A 19,613-nucleotide genomic window follows, 5' to 3' on the forward strand; every position below is an offset into this window, starting at 1 on the left:
GGTTCTCTAGGGCAAGGGTTCTCTAGGGAGAGGGTTCTCTAGGGAGGGGGTTCTCTAGGGAGACGGTTCTCTGGGGAGACGGTTCTCTAGGGAGACGGTTGTCTAGGGAGACGATTGTCTAGAGATGCCTTTCTTATTGTCAGATGACAGTGAGTTTCTACCAGAAGCTGCTGCCATCGCTGCTCTTACCCAACTGGAGGTCAAACAAGGTCAGGTTTGACTCCTGAGTATTTCTAATTGCTTGAGGTATTTAATCTCCTTTAATACTCACAACAGTCCTTTTGATGAGCATTACTACAGAGGAGGAAACTGAGGCCAGAGAGGGTAAGTGACTTGACTGAAGCCAATGTCTTAGCTTCCTAGTGCTGCCATGACAAAATGCTATGAAGTGGATGGCTTTAAAAAACAGAAATTTATTGTCTCACCGTTTTGGAGGCTGGGAGTCCAAATTCAGGGCATCGGCTGGATTCAGGGCATCAGCTGGATCGTGCTCTCCTCTGTCCTTCCAGGGGAAGAGCCTTCCAGGTATCTCTCAGCTTCTGGTAGCCCTGGACATCCCTCAGAGTTCCTTGGCTTGTTAATGTATCCTCACATGGGGTCTTCCCTCTGAGTGTCTGTCTGCTCTCTCCTTTCCTAAGACATCGCTCAGAAGGAATTAGGGCCCACCCTTCTTTGATATGACCTCATTGATACCGTCTTCAAAGAAAGACCCTGTTTCCCCAAACAAGGTCACGTTCGCAGGTACAGGGGTTAGGCTTCAACTTATCTTTTTGGGGATCATTCAGTTCATAACACCACATGACCACTAGTGAGTGACAGAATCAGGATCAGACAGTTTCCTCTTAACCACTGTGCCATCGCCTGCCCTATTTTGTCAATAAATTGTAGTGTTTTCTCAGTGTAAAGTTGTTTGGCCCCTTCTGCCCAACCATCCGTTTAGAGAAATGCCCTGGGCCGAGGAGGGGCCAGAACAGAGAGGCCAGTGGTTGGCACTGGGTGGCCTGTGGTTTATCTGGGTTATGCCAGGAGTCACAGATTACTTATTTTAAGCTAAGTCTTAGGATTGCTCATCTCTGAAATGGAATAGTGGTTCTTGTCCTTTGTCTGTCTCCTTGGGAAATTATTTTTGGGAGAAAGAGCTGCCAAGAGATGAGGGGGACTAATTAGATTTGGTCTTCACCTCTGACACACCTGTAAAGAGAGCTGTACATGTACAGGGGATTATGGCTTTTTAGCCAGGTTTATAATAATGGTATTACGAGGATTCACGTATTACATGGAACTCCTGAACTTTTGAAAACAAGACAATGAGAGGAATAAATTTGTTTGCCGGAAATAAATTGAACATAATGAGCTGTTATGGGAATATATTTCTGTATTTTACAGTCTGAATAGAAAAAAAACCTTTTCATGTATAAATATAACCTAATAAAAATAAATCTGAGATACGGCTAAACATATTATAATGGAGAGTATTTTAACCATAGGGATACCGCGTCTAGACAATTATAGCTCCTTTGTTTGTATTTTTATTCAAATAGTCTCTTCATCAATTTTCTTGTTAGTCAGGAATGAATCTACCTGTCTCGAAATAGTTTTTTTTTTTTTTTTGCCTTTTTTTGTATTAGCTTTGAGCTTTTTGCTTCAGTTACCACAACTGTAGGTCATAAACCTTAGATGAAATTGTGTTTGATAAGTCTTCGTTCATGTAATTACAGGATTTATTGTCCTGTTTTCACATGGAATGGGATGATTGAGAAGTTGGAAGATAAACAGTAACACTGTATTAGGTAGGACTGGTCACGGGGTTGCTGGGTGGCACAGACGGTCAAGTGCTCCACCACGAGATGAAAGGCTGGCAGTCTGAACCCACCCAGAGGCCCCTCAGAAGAAAGGTGGTCTGCTTCCAGAAGATCACAGCCTTGAACACCCTGTGGAGCGGTGCTCCTCTGCACCCGGGCGTCGCCGTGAGTCAGAAGCGACGCGATGGCAACTCACCAGCAGCACCTTTGGTCACAAGTCACGGCCTCGCTGGGGCTCGCTGTCAGTCAGCACGGAGATTTGTAATCAGGATACAGGAAGCCAAAGGCGAGGGGGAGGTGGCCCTCAGCAAGGAGTAGGAGCTGGAGATGAGGAGAATGTCCCTGTCTGCAGACGCTGTAAGCACGTGTGGTAGGTACCAACCCTGGTACAATCAGGGTGGGACATGGACAGAGAAGGGAAGTAGCAATTTATGCAGTGTGGTACTTAACGATTGAGCATTAGATTAAAAATTTTTAAACAGTGCCATTGTTTTCTTAAAAAAAAAAAATTCACACTCACTATATGAAATTCAAACAATATAAGAGAAGAAAGAAGAAAAAATCATCTAAAATTCTGATAGCCAGAAGTAATTGTAACTATTTGGATAAACATCCTTCTGGACATCTCTCAGGTCGCCTGGCAAGACACATGCACACACACACACGCAGACACGCACACGCACGCAGACACGCGCAGACACGCAGACACACCCACGCGCACACACACACAGACACACGCAGACACATGCGCGCACATGCGCGCACACACACAGAGTCATATTGCACGTGGTCATTTAGTTGTGTTATTAACTCAGCAGTCTGTCATGGGTGTCCTTTCACATCCATAAATATAGATCTCCTCGTTATTTGCGGTGTCTACGTAATTTAGTTCACATGTCTCCTGTTTGTGGGCCTTTACGGCGTTTACTTCTTTTCCCCCCTCAATTATGAACAGTGTCATGTATTATCCGTCTTTCTGCTTACACAGTTACCTGCTTTGAGTAAATTCTTAGAAGTGGGGTTGCCGGATTAAAAAAAGAAAGAAAGAAAGAAACCAAACTTGTTGCCATCGAATCGATTCTGACATATGGCGACCCATGTGTAGAACTGAGCTCCATGGGGTTTCCTGGGCTGTAATGTTTTAGGAAGCAGATCACCAGGCCTTTCTTCACGGGGTATGCTGTTTTACAGGCTGACACAATTGTCCAAGGGTTTGTAGAATGACTTTCCCAGTTTATACACCCATCATGAGAGTGTCCATATCTTGGCTATTGGGAGTTTTTTAAATCTTTACCAATCTGATAGGTGAAAAATAAGACCTCAATTTTTAATCGTTTGCTTTGTCCATTTTGGAGGGAGTATTAATCTCCTTAATGATTTTTAAGATATTTGTTCATAGTTAGGATAGCAATCTTTTATATCTATCACGTGTAAATATTTTTCCTAGTTTCTTATTTTATCTTTTGACAAAAGTGTGGATGTTTATTTTTTGTTTATTTTGTTTTTACCATTCATATATTACAGATTAAAAAAACATGTAGCCAGCCAAATGTTTCAGTCCTTTATAGTTTGAGCTTTGGTATCATGCTAAAAAGGCCATTTCCTATCCCTGTATTATAAAACTATTCATTTGCATATTCTTCTAGTCCTCATTTGATTCTGTTTGGAGTTTATTTTTCCATAAGTAGAGAGAGAGTGATCTAGATTTTCCCTTGTCCTAAATAGCTAACCAACACCATTTATTGACTGATCTCGCATATGTACCCAGATTTGATTTTATGTGCCTGGGTATGTTCCATATGAATACTTGGTTCTGTATCTGGATGTTTATTCTGTTTCTTTGACTCATTTATATGTTCTCACCCAGATGACCCTTTGTTGACTGTGGTTGGACCATTTTGTTGACTGTGTTGGTAAAAAGAAAAAGCAAAAACCAGTTGCCATGGAGTCTACTCAGATTCATGGTGACCCCATGTGTGTCAGAGTAGAACTGTGTTCCATAGAGTTCTTAATGGCTGATTTTTCAGAGGTAGATCACCAGGCCTTTCTTCCAAGGTGTCTCTGGGTGGACTTGAACTTCCAGCCTGTCGGTTAGCAGCCAGGCATGTTAACAACCATTTGTACCACCCAGGGACTCTGTATGGTGGGTGATACACTGCTTCCAATTGTGTTTCTGTGGAGTAAGGTACTCAGTGGTCAGTTCCCAAAGCCGCAGAGAACCAGGAACAACAAGAGAACAATCGAAGCAAGAAGAGACCGCTTCACAGCCCCGTTAGAGGAGCTAAGCAGAGAGAAGAACAAGACAAGAATGGCTCACGTAAGCCAATTTTGAAAGGCGTCAGAGTGCAGTGCCTGAGATTTTTGTGTTAGGTGTTGTTGGGGGCAGAGGGCATGTATATCCTTTGGCTTTTGTTCAGATTCGCAGCCATTAAGCATTCCTACCACAGGGAAGAAAAAATACATTTTGCCTCTTTGCCAATAGAAACATAAGTTTGGTCTTCGAAATAAGTGTCTGGGGACCTCAGTTCCCAGTAAAGAAAATTCCCAGTCCGCGTGTTGCAGCGGAAATTCATTGCTTCCTGAGCAATTTCCTTTCGTGCTTGTACGGGAGAGATGGCCAAACGTATAGAATGAGACTTTTGCAAAGAACTGACGCCTGCAACATGACTGGATTCTGAGGATTTTTGTTATTGTTTTAGGTATTGCTGCTGACGGCTTCCCAGATGCTTCAGATATCTTCAGGGAACTCGACTCTTTACATAAACTGAGAATTTAGGTAAGTCCTTTAAAAAAGATATTTTATTCTTATCAATTAGCCACCAACCTGCATTGGTGTAGTTTTACAAAGTTTTAAAAACCCGTCGCTTGTACCATCTCATCTGATGTTCACCGTGGTGGTTCTGTGAGGCAGGTTTGTAGAGTGCCTGGTCTTTTTACTCCCCCTGATGTTTGAATGGAAACCCTGGTGGCATAGTGGTTAAGAGCTACAGCAGTTGGAATCCCACCAGGCGCTCCTTGGAAACCCCATGGGGCAGTTCTGTTCTGTCCTGTAGGGTTGCTATGAGTTGGAATCAACTCGACGGCAATGGGTTTTGTTTTTCTGATGTTTGATCTCTCCATGTGGTAGGGCGATGGTAGGACCCACAAGAAGGAAAGAGTAGCTGGTTTTTGACCTCATCTCATGGCTTCTCCTTCATTCACACCTGTTTCTTTCATTATTATCATTATTTTCATTAGTTTTTGGTGGAGGTCCTGGGTAAGGAATTAACATAGAAACTTCTAGTAGTCTTTGAACCGGAACTGTTGCGTGGTTCCTGGAGCCCTCCAGGGCTGAGAGATGATCGCTTTAGCGTAAGATGAAGTCAGTTTTGGCTGTGGGCTATTGGTTTCTCCTTTGGCTGGGACTGTGTGATCCACCTTGTGTGTGTGAAGTACCCTGGGCAGGGGTACACGTGCTGGGATTGAGCATGTCTACCTTGAAGTCTGACAAGGTAATAAACCAGAGTGGGGGGGCCGGGGGTGTTGGTTTATGCTTCTAGCCTGTACTAACTGTGTCGTGGCACACCCAGATGCATCCATTCTGTTCCTGGGCACCTGCCCAGCACATTAGTTCATCTCTGTCAGCCTCACGGCCTTCATCTGTGTAATGTGGAGGCTGGCCTAGCCTAGTCCTTCCCACGCTTTTGGATTTTGTGGAATTAAACAAACAAAAAAATTCAAGATCAACGTAGGCTTGCTAATTTTGCTTAATGCTATATATAAACAAAGTTGATAATTGTTAAAGCTTATTGGGCACGTGGGGCGTCACTGTTTATTTATATAGTTTTCTTTCTACTCTTGTGCTTGGAATTTTTAAAAAATAGAATATTTATTTTTACAACATAATTACCATCTACTAACATCATTTCACCAAAGAAAAATATTTTAATACCAAAAGAGTAGAAATGTAATAAATGTGTCTTTAAATTGTATATATTTAGCATGATGAAAAGTACTCTGTATTTCCAGCACCTTTCTCCTCTCTGCAGACCCGTGATTGCCAGCCATAGGCTGACTGAGTGCCATTCTGAGCACTGGCATGTGGGATGTTGGGGTACCTGACTGTCTCTAAGTCTGTATCGTTCTTCTCAAGCAGAGAAGAAATGCACTCTAGTTATACACTGCCTGTTTCCGGAAACTGCTGTGACAGCTGGCACAATTGAACTAAGTCAGAGAGGCCAGAGGCCAAACAACAGAGGAGGCGGGATTGTTCTGTCAGGAACCCCCAATAAAAATGGCTCATTTATGTGAGCATTAAATGCATCTGTGGGCTGCCTTATAGTCAGTGTGAAAATGAGAACTTGACAGACGTGTGTCTTCGTTATGTAGTGCTGCTGTAACAGAAACAGCACAAGTGCTTTACAAGTGCTTTACCAAACAGAAGTTTATTCTCTCAGTCTAGGAGGCCGGAAGTCCAAATGCAGGGCACCAGCCCCAGGGGAAGGCTTTCTCTCTCTGTTGGCTCTCGGGGAAGGTGTTTGTCATCAATCTTCCTCTGGTCTAGCAGCTTCTCAGCACAGACACCCTGGGTCCAAAAGACGTGCTCTGCTCCCGGCTCTGCTTTCTTGGTGATAGGAGGCCCCTCTCCTCTCTGCTGGCTTCTTTCCTTTATATCTCAAAAGAGATTGACGACACAGTGTTGTTGTTAGCTGCCTTTGAGTCAGCCCCCGATGCACGGCAGCCCCATGCACAACAGAACAGAACTCTACCCGATCCTGCACCATTCCCATGTGCACTGGACCATCGTGATCCCCATAGGGTTTTCATTGGTTGATTTTTGGAAGTAGATTGCCAGGCCTTTCTTCCTTGTCCATCTTAGTCTGGAAGCTCCACTGAAACCTGTTCAGCATCACAGCAACTTGCAAGCCTCCACTGTCAGACAGGTGGTAGCTGCGTATGAGGTACATTGGCCAGGAGTCAAACCTGGGTCTCCTGCATGGAAGGTGAGAATTTTACTACTGAACCACCAATACTTCATCTGGCCACAGGGTAGGAAAGGGTAAAGCGGCTCTCCTGCCCTTGGGGTCATCTGTGTATCCTGGGGTGGATGCCCACAGAGGGAACTAGCTGGTCCAGTCTGGGGCAGAGTGGACAGGAAGTACATCAGACATATACCTTCTCCAGGATCTCAGTTCTGAAAGGTGTGTGCCAGGTGGGTTCCTATGTCAGGGGTCTACAGAGAACGCAAAACTGCTTTCCTTTTACTTCTCCTTGAGATGTGGGGATGCTTTTGAGAGGTAGGGTGGAGGAAGACAGAGGAATATGGACCGAATTACCAGGACAGTTAAATAATGTGGAGAAGGAACAATACGCCTACTGCAGGAAGCCTTCTGGGTGGTCTGCTGTGATTACAACACGGTGGGCCAGTCCTTTGAAACTCCTCCCCCGGTATTTCTGGCTTTTTTTTGTTTGGTTTGGTTTTTTTAAACATTTCTATTTTCTGGGAAACATAAATGAAATTTGACTGACTTACCTGGTTATTTTCCTTTCTGTCAATATAACTCTTGGTTTATGGCTTCAATCGAGTTGCTTCCACCCAAGGGCCTTTTTAGCAAAAAGCTTTATCAAATCACAACAACAATAAAAATTTGTCCTAAATGTGTAGTATTATGAGAGATTACTAAAATCAACAATTCTTGCCATTTCTGAAAGTGTCTGAAGTCATAAATGCTAGCAGGTGCTTTAATTTTGATATAAACCAGAGGAAGCAGAATTTGCTCTAAGGGATCTGGGTAAAATTTAATGAATGAATGATGTAACCCATCAATCGTGTCCCTGAGCCTTTCAGAAGACCAGGGCATGCTGGGTGAGATCTTGTAGGGATGAGCAATTAAGATATTGAGACAGCCTGGAGCTGCTGCTACTTCAGAGGAGCAAATGTGATGCTTTAAAGGGCTGCATGAATGCAAGTGTGTGTGTGTGTGTGTGTGTGTGTGTGTGTGTGTGTGTGTGTGAGAGAGAGAGAGAGATTGATTGGGGGGCGTATGATAAATGATTTGTTTAACGTTTTACTTAATGACGCATGCTATTATTTCAGGTTTGAGAATAAATACAGTATTCTGAACTTATCTCCATTTCCTCTGCAGACTTGTAACAAAAATATTTAAAAACCTGTTTTAAATGAAAAACATTGTTTTTGGCTCTCTGGGAATTTTTTGTTCTCACTGCCATTTCGGGAAGGGTGTTGAATCTGTAAAATTCAAAGCAGGATCTACATAGCTGTTTGTCGTACTGTGTCAGCCACTTCAGGGTATGACATCAGTGAAGATAAGTTGTTCCTTTACTTCCTTTTCTTCATTAAAAATGTAATCCATTATGAGCTTTAGCTTCCCTGCCGTCCTCCCTCTGCTCGTTCCCTGTAGGCGCCATTACTTGCCGCCCACCTGTGGGCGCCCGCAGTGACCGAGCACCCTAATTAGTACATTCTTGTCCTGGATGTGTGCTGGGGTCCTCGCTCTGCGGTCAGAGCTTGGTAAACGTTCAGGACAACAACCATACCACTTACCCGACTGTTTTTTGTAATTAAACTTCCTAGTCCGTGGGTGTAATAGGATATACTGTTTCCTTAAGCTTTTCGGCTAGTTATGTTTATCAGTTAATTTCTTTCAAAGTTAAAAAGCCCCCCTGGAGAACGCAAGGTTTGAGCTTTTGCTGTCTAAGAATTGATAGGATTTCACGGACTCAGCGGCTCCGGGATACTTTAGCCTGCGTTTGAAGTGTCTCTTATAGAACTGGAACCTTTAAAACTCACTCTTTTTAGCTGTGAAAGCCCATATTCTGAAGATCTAAAATGATCATCAAAGCCAGTCTGCTCTGTTTATAACAGGTCAGAACTGGACTGCTTTCCAGATCCATAAAATAACTGTTCACTTTCAGAGTTTAAACCCGACTTTACTGAGATTAAAAGCAAGTAAACACACGGTAAAACCATCTGTACTGGTCTCCACGCACCACTGTAAGGCCTGCTAAAAGCTGAGGAAAATCCTGCTGCTCTGATCTAAACAAAGGTCCTATAGAGAGTTCTGCCGTTTAAAAAAAATAAGTCAAAGTAACACATGCATATGGCTCAAAATATAAAACGTTATGGAAAAGTTTGTCATGAAACACAGCAGTGTCTCACCCTGCCTCTTCTTCGGTTAGTCTTGGTCCTCCGAGGAGCCACTTTGTAGATGTTCTCAGCTTCTTCTGTGACTGTTTCCATATAGATAAATATTATACTTGTGGTACCATAATCACTTTATCGGCTTTTTAAAAAAATTTCATTTAGCCATTTATTACTTTTTTTTTCTAAATTTTATTTATTTTGTTGTTGTTGTTATTGAGCATATACACAGCAAAACATACACTAATTCAAACCTTCTCAGCTTCAAGACCCGTCCGTGGTGCCTTGTTGTGATGGCTGATTAGCCCACACCAACCGTCCCGCCTCTTTTTCTCCCTGCATCCGATTCTGGCTGTCAGTCCTTCCTCTGCTCCTCTGCACCCTGGGATGACACGGGCAGCTTCCACTTCTTGTCCCTTCTTCCGTAGACACTGCATCTTGTCTACCCACTTCCATTCACTCGATGTGTGGCAGCTGTATATTAACAGAGTCAGTGATATTTATATCAGGGGGACACTGATGGTTCAGGTGTAAAATTCTCCGGAGACCCGGGTTCGATTCCCAGCCAACGCACCTCATGTGTGGCCACCACCTGTCTGTCAGTGGGGGCTTGTGTGTTACTGTGATGCTAAACTTTTTTCAGTGGAGTTTCCAGACTAAGGCAGACTAGGAAGAAAGGCCTGACCAACTACCTCCAAAAATCAGCCAGTGAAAACCCTGCAGATCCCAAGGGTCAGATCCGCCACTGATCATAGGGATGGTGCAGGACTGGGCAGCGTTTCATTCCATTGTGCTTGGGGGCACCATGAGTTGGAGCTGACTCAAAGACAGCTAACAACACAATATTTATATTCTGTTCTCTGGTCTTTGTTAAAGGAGCCGTCTTGGTGCAGCAGTTAAGCACTCGGCTGCTCACCGAAAGTTTGGTGGTTTGAATTCACCCAGTGACTCCGTGGAAGAAAGACTTAGCAATCTGCTCCGTAAAGGTTACATCCTAGAAAACCCAGTGGGGCAGTTCTGCTCTGTCACAGGGGGTTGCAATGAGTCAAAAATCTACTTGACGGCACTCGACGGCAACAACAACGAGAAGTCTTGGTTAAGCCTTCCATGGTTTACCTGTAACTTGATTCTGAATGTTCCTGTATTACACTTTGGTGTAGATGTTGTTCACAGCAGAGCCAAGTTGTGTGGTGGAATGCTGTGACACCTTTGCTCCTCAGTGGCACTGGTTTAAATGGATCCTCCCTTTTAGACTCTACCAGCTGTCTTACCCATCATCCAGCTTCCTGGGCTCTCTCTTAGGAACTCAGTTTATTTCGGATGCCTCACTCCCACAGCCCGCTAACCTGCTGCTTCAGGCAGGACAGTTTGATCTCGAGGCCTACTGCTGGCCAGGAAAAGCTGTGGCTACTGTTGGAAAAACAGCTTCAGGTTCTGGAAAAGCTGTGGCTACTGCTGGAAAAACAGCTTCAGGTTCTGGTGGCTTTGAAGGGCCAGTAGCCTGATCTTTAAAATTAGCTGACTGGATAGCTGCCATCTAGTCAACTCTGACTCATAGTCAGCTTAGGTACAACTGAATGAAGTGCTTCCCAGTCATGCACCATCCCCACAATGAATCGTGAATGGGACCATGGTGATCCATATGGTTTTCATTGGCTGATTTTCCAAAGTAGATCACTAGGCCTTTCTTCCTAGTCCATGTTAGTCTGGAAGCTCCGCTGAAACCTGCTCAGCACAAAAGCCCCCACCAGCAGACAGGTGGTGGCCTTGCATGAGGTACCCTGGCCGGGAATGGAACCCAGGTCTCCCTCATAGAAGGCAGGAATTCTATCATTGAACCACCACTGCCCCCAACGAATACATGGGGGGGGTCAATATTTATTTTGTTGCGGTGGTGATGAAGAGTGATTTCCCACATTTAAATTTGATAGTAAGAAGCAGTCCAAGATTTCCCTACTATCAGCTTCCAACGAACTAATTCTGAATTCATATTTGTTATCTATTTTTATATTGATTGATTGGTTGTAAGGATGAGATAGAGTTGTCATCATTATAAGATCTTTTTGGTTCTGTTATATAAAAATCAGTAGTCTTCACAGTCATGGAATCCATTGAACCTTGGTTAATAATGATTTAGGGAGAAAAATCTGTTTGGATAATGTAAATCTTTGCCAAAAGTTTTATCCAATGGCTAGAAGTGTAGCTTCCAGAAGGAAGCTGGGACCAAACCCGACCCTTCATAAAAAGAAGGAAGTAAGTGATATCAAAAAAAGTCTATTCTGTTACCTGATTCTAAAGGTTCCTAAATAAGTTATATCTGCTCTAAGGGGTGAAGAATGACTCAGGAGAACATTGGCCTCAGGGGATCTAGGTCGTCCAGGGTGTTCAGTTCATTTTGCCGTTCCTTTGGAAAGTTCGACACAGGCACAGTCAGACGAGCTGTGTAAAAGCGAGGCTCTTGTTCTCTTTGCCAGCCACTCTTCTCAGAAGGTTAGATTCATAAGTGTATCTAGTACCTAAACTAGGAAAGAAAGAACTAAAAATTGGATCAGTGGAGGATACAATGACGTGGGCCTAGTTCTTGTTTACACATTTCCAAAAAGACTGCAGTGCAAATGAGTGTAGGTAAGTGACAAATGAGCGGAAAGTGTTGGTACAGAGAAAGAAGGACGTACTTCTAGTGCGGTAGTTAGAGTAACCGACTACTAACTACAGAGAGAAGGTAGCAGTTATTTCTGGGCTAGTTGGCATGAGTTTTGCTGCTTGTAGATGAAAAGACTGCAAGCACAATGGGATAAAGAAGATAGAAGTCTATTATTTCTCTCACCTAGAATGACGTCCAGAAGTGGGTTGCTTAGGGCTGTTGGGGCAGCTCACAGAGGTTGGGCAGGGACTTGGGTTCCTTCCAGGGGCAGTGAAGTTTCAGCGTGGTATCATCACACCTCACTTGAGGGTGAACTTCTAGATTCCACACAAAGGCAAAAATCCTTTATAGACAAGATTGCTCTTGATCGTCCCTTAGGAAGGTGGCCAGTATTCCATCTCCAGGAGTCCCTGGGTGGTGCTGATGCTGCCAACCAAAAGGTTGGAGGTTTGAGCGCACCCAGAGGTGCCTTGAAAGAAAGGCCTGGCAATCTACTTCTGAAAAACAGCCATTGAAAACCCTGTGGAGCAGTTCTACTCTGACAAACATGGAGTCGCCATGAGTTGGAATCCACTCAACAGGAACTGGTCCTGGTCACTCCACCTCCCGGTCAGTCTCCGCAGAAGGCCTTACTTGCATCTTTGGGATAGCTAGTTGCCGAGTAGTGGCTCCATGTTTAAGGGCCATGTTGTAAACAAAAGAATCCCATTCAGCATCAAGTTATTCACCCACCCCACCCCCCAGAGAACTTAGAAACTGAGCACACCCAGACGACAATACACCAGCTGCCGAGGAGTCGATTCTAACCCCATGTGTGCAGAGTCGAACTGCTCCGTAGGGTTTTCCTAGTTATGACCGTTTGGAAGTGGATCACCAAACCTTTCTTCCAAGGCTCCTCTGGGTGAGTTCAAACCATCAAACTTCTGGTTAATGATTGAGTGCTTAACTGTTGGCACCACCCAGGGACTCCCAGGGAACTATAAATCCTTGTATTTCCTCCCAGGGTCACTCCAGGGCTTTCTTGCTCATGAAGAGGAATTGTGGGTAGAACTGTCTGCTGGATTTATTAATTCAGACATTCTTATTATGCAAAATTTCAAATGTATTCAAAAGTGAAGGGGGCTGTATAATGAACTATGTGCTCATCACCCAGCTTCAACGATGTTCCATTCTTAGCCAGTCTTGTTTCATCTTCCTCCCCAGCCATTATTTTGAAGCTCATTTTTGTTACCTTATCATTTCCTTGGTCAGTACGTCAGGATATATCTATGAGAGATCAGACTCTTAAAAAACTCCACTATAATACCTTATCCCACATTAAACATAAAAATTAACTTTTCCTTATGTCATCAAATACCTGTTTAATGTTCAGATTTCCTCAAGGGCTTACAGTTTCTTTGAATCAGGGTCCAAATAAATGCTTATACATTGCAACTAGTTGATACATCTCTGTTGTTGTTAGGTATTGTCGAGTTGGTTCCAACTCATAGGGACCCTGTGTACAGCAGAACGAAACACTGCCTGATCCTGTGCCATGCTCACAGTCGTTGCTATGTTTGTAGCCACTGTGTCAGTCCATCTCGTTGAGGGCCTTCCTCTTTTTTGATGACCCTCTACTTTACCAAGCATGATGTCCCTCTCCAGGGACTGGTCCCTCCTGATATGTCCAGTGATGGTGAGAGCATTCTGGAGCATTCTGGTTGTACTTCTTCCAAAACAGATTTGTTCGTTTTTCTGGCAGTCCATAGTATATTCAATATTATTCTCCAACACCATAATTCAAAGGCATCAATTCTTCTTCCGTCTTCCTTATTCATTGTCCAGCTTTTGCATGCATACGATACGTCTCTAAGCTGCTTTTAATGCATAGGCTCGCCCTCCATCTTTCTCCCTTTCTTGCAATGTATTTGTTGAAGAAACTAGGTTGCTTGTCCTGTAGAGCAGAAGTTCTCAAACAAGAATGATGTCCCTCCATTGCAATCTGGTGACGTTTGGCAATTTCTGGAGACGTTTTTGGTTGTCACAACAGGGGGATGCTTCTGGAGCCTTGTGGGTAGAGATCAGATTATCCAGCCCATGTATCAATAGTGTCGAGATTGAAAAACCCTGCTGTAGAGTTTCCTACATCTGAATTTTGATGCTTGCTTCTTCATGGTACCATTTGACATGTTCCTCTGTCCTCTATGATTTGGTACTTAAAGATTGAGGTTTGGTGAGATTGAGTGTTTTTGTTTTTTTTTTTGTCAAGAATACATCATAGTCAGGCTGTGCATTTTCATTAGGAAATAAACAGTGACTGGTGGTCTCCCTTTTGGTGATATTATTGGTCATTGATGGTCATTGCCTATATCCTTTAAATTCATTAGTGATTGCAAAATGGTGATAGTGTATCATTCCTTTGTTTTTTATCTACTGGAATACTTTTATAAGAGAAACTTGGTCTCATCAATTATTTGTTTACCCTGAGGTGTATATGGGAAAGTCAGGATAAATGCTGGATAACTTTCCTTCCATTTTCAAAACAGTGAGTTTATTCTCTAGCAAAACACCCTCCAAAAGTGTTTACTGAGATTTTCTTTGTATTTATTTATTTTGGGCTTGCTTTTTTCTGTGTTCAGTGTAATGTAGTCGATGTGTTTCAATGTAATATTCTTACTGATGCTCAGATTCTTCCACAGTTGGCCAGCTGGAGCTTATTCAAGTCCACTTCTAAATGCTTTTGATATGACTCTTGTATTCCACAGACGCCTGCTTTCTGATATGACAATGTGTTGCAGGCTTGTCTTATCTTTTTTTAACCCAGATGTGAATCAGCCATTTCTCCAAGGGGCTCTGGTTCCCTTGGGTATTTACAAACCACAATATAGAAACTGGCATTTATTGCTACTTGATTCCTCATTGACTCTGGATCTTTGTAGTGGACAGCAGTAGGGGAAGAATCTATATGTGTGTGTATATATATATGTATATGTATAATATATATGTATGTACATATATGTGCAAAAGGTCAGCAGTTTGAATCCACCAGCCACTCCTTGGAAACCCTGTGGGGCACTTCTGCTCTGTCCGATAGGGTCACTGTGAGTTGGAACGGACGCGACAGCAACCAGTGTGTTTTGGTTTTTACATATATGTGTGTCGTAGTTGTCAGTTTCGGTTGAGTTGATTCTGACTCATGGTGACCCCGTGTGTGCACAGTAGACCTGCTCTGCAGGGTTTTCAAGGCTGTGACCTTTTGGAAGCAGATCACCAGGCCTGTCTTCCAAGGTACTTCTGGGTGGGTTAGAACTGCCAACCTTTTGACTAGTAGTTGAGCGCTTAACCGTTTACACCACCCAGGGACGCATCTGTATGTGCGTGTGTGTGTAAATAAAGACAAAACACTTCACTAGTTCGTACTGATACTCTCGGGTGAAGTGGCCATAACACTGGGTTTTTCCTTTGTTTCACCCGTGGTACACCTCTGTCCCTTCATCCCCGCCCCAAATCCTGATTCTCAGTGATACATCATGTTGTTGCATTTGCCTTGTCCCACACGAGGCACACAACAGTCTGTATTTTAAAGATGTTTGTGATAGTTCTTCTCTGTGTCATGGTGCTGCCGGCTGGATACACCGGGAGGCTCACAGATTTCATTTTCTGTTTTATAGATTGTCTTTTTTCTTTTTCATTTAACTGTTTAATGATTATGTGCAATGTTGTTGTGATTAGAAGGTCTTATCTACAGACTAAGGCATATGCAGAGGCTTCTGCTTTTACCCCAGTCTCCTCACCATCTTATTTCTGTCCTCCCCATAGGTAACAATTAACAAATTATAAATATCCTCCACAAGATGGATTGACCCAGTGGCTGTTCCAGTGGGCTCAAACATACCACTATTGTGAGGGTGGCGCAGGACCTGACATTTCATTCTGTTATACATGGGGTGGCTAAATGAGTCAGAGTCCCCTCAATAGCACCTAACAGCAACATCCTTACACTGTTTTGTTTTTTTAAAAAATATATAAACAAATGTGTGTACATTTGCATATTGTGTCTCCCTCCCTTCATGGATAAATAGTAGCATACGTACATACGTTTCTCCAGCTGGCTGTTTTCACTTAATCTGTCCGTAGTGGTAGACTGATACAGTCCTCACGCCTTCAGACAGCGCCAGGGTCCTCCGCTGTGTCTTTGCTCCAGCTTATTCAACCTGTGACCTATTGATGGCATTTGGATGGTGTCCATCTTTTCCTGCCATCACCAGTGCTGAGAAGAGAGCCCTGGGCACATTCAAAACCCATTTTCTTTTTTAACCTCGTGGGAGTTACACGTACTTATGATGTGACTCCTTTATGAAAAGAGAGAAGGATACCTATAGGCCATCGGGATTGGTGTGAACAGAGCTTCAGAGCAGGAAGAGGAAAGGGAGTTACGTTTGGGAGAAGGGAGAGCGTTTCAGTGGAGCAGATATTATATTTTCAGGTAGAAGGACACCAGGCATAGGCAGATTAGTCAGATGCAGATTTCAAATCAGTGACCTGGATTATCAGGTGAACAGCTATGGAGCTCATACTCCAGGCCAGGAGTTGGCAGTTTTTGTTTGTAAAGGACTGGAAGGTAAGTATTTTATGCCATGGCCTCTGCTGCGATGACTCGGTTGTGCTGTTGAAGTAGAGAAACCAGCCGCAGACAATCCATCAGCTAATGAGTGTGGCTGTGTTCCAATACAGCTTGACTTATGGACACTGAAACTTGAATTTCATACAATTTTCATGTGTTGTGAAACATTATTATTCATGGGATATTTTTTTTTTTTTCCTCCCAACCATTTAAAATTGTAAAACCCATTCTTTGCTCCCAAGCCATAGTTTGCCAACCTCTGCTGTAGGTATTTGGGAGCCATAGAAAATTCTTGAGCATGGGCATGACCTGCTCAAAAGGATTGTCGACAGAGGATTGAAGACGGGTTTGTTAGAGTGAAGGAGCCCAGGTTCAGGAGGCTGTTGAGTTTCACGATGTGAGTGAGTTGGACGGAGTCTATAGTAGTGGAAAGTAGGTTTCTTCTCCTTTTCTTCCTCTCTATTACCTGCGATTGGAGAACTTTTGGGAAACATGGAGCTCATTATACTGTTTGATACGGAATTTATATTTATTTTTGAAAGCTGTGCTCTATATCATTTTGCATGGATTATGCACAAAGAGCCAAACCCACCTTCCCACATTGTGTGGACTTACAGCAAAATTGTCTCATTGCTTGCCCCCTCCTCCTCCTCTCCCCCTTTTTCCTCCTCCTCCCTTCACGCCCTACCAAGAAACCCAATACTGAACCCCACTGAAAGCAAGCCTTTTGTATCAGCTGTCTTGTACATTTGCAGGCTGACTATTGAGAAAACAGTATTTTGTTTGTGGGAGGAAAATCAAAGATGATATAAATGAAAAATGTATTTTTCATATAATGGAAATTATTAGAGCGACTTTTAAAATGTCACTGCAGATTAATGCAGACAAGAAGGGGCTGAATATCTTTTAGAAAGTAGGTCAAGTTATCTCATGTTTATGAATGAGATGAATTACAGTATAGGTTTAGGTTTATAAAACTGCATGATACTATAGTTTATATGAATTACTCTAGCCTGAATGATATTTTAGAAAAATATAATTAAAATAAATTGGGTTTGTTTCTTTATCCTTTGTGGCTTTAGCATTTTATACATAATGTTTTATCAGTTTAATAGTAAAAGCAATGAGCTTCTTGTTATTGTTCACATTTCCTGTACTGGACACAGTTGAAGCTAAAGTATATTTAATCCAGCGGGTCTGTGCTTCCAGAATCCTTGGGAAGTTTGGAGGAACAGGCTTCTAGCAAAATCAGGACACTTTCTGCTGCTGTCCTGGGAAGCTGTTGAATCAGGAGCCCCCCACCGTATAACTGCTAGCTGCAGCAGTACGCGTGCTCTGGGAATAGATCCTCTTTTCTCATGGACGCGTCTTCCCTCTGACTCCGTTCTGGGTCAGCGTCACCCATGAGCTCATCTCATTCATAGAGAGGGCAGTGGTTCGGTGGTAGAATTCTTACCTTCCGTGCGGGAGACCAGGTTCGATTCCTGGCCAATGCACCTCAAGTGCAGCCACCGCCCGTCTGTCAGTGGAGGCTTACGTGTTGCTGTGATGCTGAACAAGTTTCAGTGGAGCTTTCAGACTAAGACAGACTAGGAAGAAAGGCCTGGCGATCTACTTCAAAAAATCAGCCAATGAAAACCGTGTGGATCACAGTGGCCCAATCATGTTGTCCATGGGGTCCCTATGAATTGGGGCTGATTCGATGGCAGCTAACAAGAAGTCATGCTTGGCACTATAGCAGCAAAGGAGTCTGGACAAAATAATAATGTTCAGTTTCACAGCCTCTCCGGGCCTTCAGTGAGGCTATCTACGCTGTTTGCCACAATTCCCAGTTCCGTTAAATGCCTCTTCATGCATGTATGCTATGACAGTTAGGCGTTTGAAGGACAGAATGTCAGAATTTCTCTTTCTTAGATCACTGTGATACGTTTTGACGGACTTCCACAGTCCTAAAGGAACTGGTGTTCCTAGCGTTATCCCAGCGTTCCTAGTTGAGTGGTGTTACTTGTTAGTGTTACTGATGACTGACAGAGTCTAGTGAGGCAGCACTTACCATTTCAAGAGGACACTGAATGTAACGTTGCCTTCAGGGTAATACTAGGAAAGGAACACCTTTTAACAGTAAAAAGTTCAATAATGGTGAAATCCAGGCCTAGAAGACAGTATTTAATTTTCTCCGCGTATGAGGGTAGGTCAAAATATCGTTCTTTTCATCCATTATTTAAGCATTTATTGTGGTAACCTGAATATAAAGTCGGTGATACAACATTAGTTCCCCACAGCATTACCAGCAAAGATCCTGACTACCAGATTCTTCTCTGTTTAAGTGGACACTACCTTTTCTTCCAGGTAGAAACAGTCATTCACAAGCAAGTTACTAGGAAGGGAGCTTCAAACAGAAGGTCATTGATTTTGAAACTGTATAGACCTGAGTTCAAGTCTGAACCCTACTACTTAAGTAAATTTCTAAATTTTTTTTTTATATATATATTTTATTGTACTTCAGGTGAAGGCTTACAGAACAAATAGTTTCTCATGAAACAGTAGTACACGTTGTTTTATGACATTGGTTAACAACCCCACAACATATTAACCCTCTAAATTCTCAACCTTTTTTTTTTGTTGTTGAAAATACACATAGCCAAAGATACACCGTTTCAAAAATTTCTGCACACACAGTTCAGTGACATTGACTGCGCTCTTCCAATTGTGCTGTTATTCTCACTTAAGATGAAGGCTTACAGAACAAAATAGTTTCTCATTTAACAGTTACTACAGATGTTGCCCTATGACAATGGTTAACAATCTCACAACACATCAACAATATACTTACTCAACCTTGGGTTCCCTATCACCAGCTTCCTTGTCCCCTTCTGCCTTCTGGCCCTTGTCACTGGACTCCTGTACCTTGTTAGTCTCATTTGGTTTTACGGGGCTCTCCACTCCCAGGCTGAACAGTGAACCTCGGAGGTAACTTCACCACTGAGCTAAAAGGGTGTTTGGGAGCTAAATTTCTAAATTTTGGCAAGTGTTGACCTTTCTGAACTCATTTCCTCTGCTGTAGAATGGGGTTTATAGTACCGTCCTCATACAGTTTGTTGTGAGATAATGCTCGGTGCAAGCTTACATAGCATTGCTCCGTAGTGGGCTCCCACTGTCCTCGTCAGCAGCATCATCACCGTCACCGTCGTCACTGCCACTGTCATCACCTCACCATCACCATCATTATCACCACCACCACCATCGGCACCATCACCATTGTCATTGTCATCACCGTCACCATTGTCACTATCACCGTTGTTACGGTCACCATCATCACCTCACCATCACCATCATTATCACCATCACCACCGTCACTTCACCATCACCATCATTATCACCATCACCATCATCACTTCACCATCACCATCATCACCAGCACCA

At 43.2% G+C, this 19,613-nt stretch overlaps 1 protein-coding gene across 1 annotated transcript in view; it reads left to right on the forward strand.

The window, feature by feature from the left end:
- Positions 1 to 19,613, forward strand: part of TLN2 (talin 2) — a 479,103-nt gene that overhangs the window by 206,705 nt on the left and 252,785 nt on the right. Inside the window, exon 3 of the mRNA XM_023729855.1 lies at positions 4,502 to 4,578. The gene's annotated coding sequence lies outside the window, so the exon portion shown is untranslated. The remainder of the gene's footprint in view (positions 1 to 4,501; positions 4,579 to 19,613) is intronic.

The sequence above is a fragment of the Trichechus manatus genome, unplaced genomic scaffold (genome assembly GCF_000243295.1).
Source record: "Trichechus manatus latirostris isolate Lorelei unplaced genomic scaffold, TriManLat1.0 scaffold00030, whole genome shotgun sequence".
Classification (NCBI taxonomy): domain Eukaryota; kingdom Metazoa; phylum Chordata; class Mammalia; order Sirenia; family Trichechidae; genus Trichechus; species Trichechus manatus.